General features: G+C 37.1%; 1 pseudogene; it reads left to right on the top strand.

The window, feature by feature from the left end:
- Window positions 1–932: 932 nt before the first annotated feature.
- LOC111747315 lies at window positions 933–1,051 on the top strand (annotated as a pseudogene).
- The last annotated feature ends 228 nt before the right edge of the window (window positions 1,052–1,279 follow it).

Below are 1,279 nucleotides of genomic sequence, written 5' to 3'. Positions count from 1 at the left end.
AAAAACACATTTTAATGTTCCCACTTTGATATACAAATAAAGTAAAAGAGTATCTAAAAATCGAGACTCATAAATCATGGGGGGAATGTTGTATGCAAGAACACTGACTTTTCAGAGAATAACCTTTTAGATTTTTGCATTGGAAAAACCTGGCTGGTGATGTTAAGCATGCTTTCCAGCAGGTGGCGCCCTAAACCAATTAATGTGAAACACAAGTGACAATGTACTCTTAGAGACACCATTTTAAGAAAATCATCTCCCTTTTGAGACATATTCCCCCCCCCCCCCAGGAGATTGTGGAATCCAGGCCCTCTGTAAAACACACATACATGTGCATAGACACATTCTTCCACTAGGAAATAGAGCAACAAGAACACTATTATGTGGTTTTATGTTACTATTATGAAGGTGAATATTAATAAGCCAGATACATTATAGATAGGTAGATAGATAGATAGATAGATGATAGATAGATAGATAGATAGATATTTATGTATATATTTATATATAGATATAGAGATAAAGAGATAGAGATATAGAGAGATATAGAGATACATTAATTTTGTTTCTCAGAGCTAGTCCATCTCCTCCAAATGAGTCTTTAACATCGTCTAGTAAACAGTCCACATTTCTCTATTTTATCATTCTCTCCCACAACAGCTAATCCAACTTTCTATGCTTTCTTCAAACATCCAACATCCTCTTTTTCCCAGTTATTCTCTGAAGATAACATGACTACTTAATTTAAAAAAGAGAGAAGGAAGAAGAGGAGGAGGAGGAAGAGAAGCTACCTCCATCATCAGGGGAAATTTTCTTATCTTTGAGATGATGTTAAACATGTAAATACACATCTGCACACATCTTGTCATCTCACCTGCTTTACCTCCTATGGCAACAGTGGAGCCCCTGTGCGGTTTCTTAAAGTTAATCCTGTCTATTTCCATGCCACCCTGAATAAGCCTGATCCCATCTGATCTCAGAAGCTAAGCAGGATCAGGCTTGGTTAGTACTTGGATGAGAGACCATCTAGGAAGACCAGGTGCTGTAGGCATAAAAAATAAAAAGTAAGGAATTATAAGCTGGCAAGGTCCTTGCGATCTGTGAGGTCAACCAAGGGTTGCCTCGCCTAAAAAAAAAAAAAAAAAGTTAATCCCTTCACCCATGTCCTTACCCTATTCCCCTGTCACTTTCTTAGAGATCTTGTCTATCATTTATGCCTATTTTTTCTCCTTCTCTCTCTCTTGAATATTCAAACTCTCCTCAATAGCTTTCAAATTAG

This window comes from Pteropus vampyrus, unplaced genomic scaffold (assembly GCF_000151845.1).
Source record: "Pteropus vampyrus isolate Shadow unplaced genomic scaffold, Pvam_2.0 Scaffold217, whole genome shotgun sequence".
Classification (NCBI taxonomy): Eukaryota; Metazoa; Chordata; class Mammalia; order Chiroptera; family Pteropodidae; genus Pteropus; species Pteropus vampyrus.
This window is presented reverse-complemented; position numbering and strand designations above follow the sequence as displayed.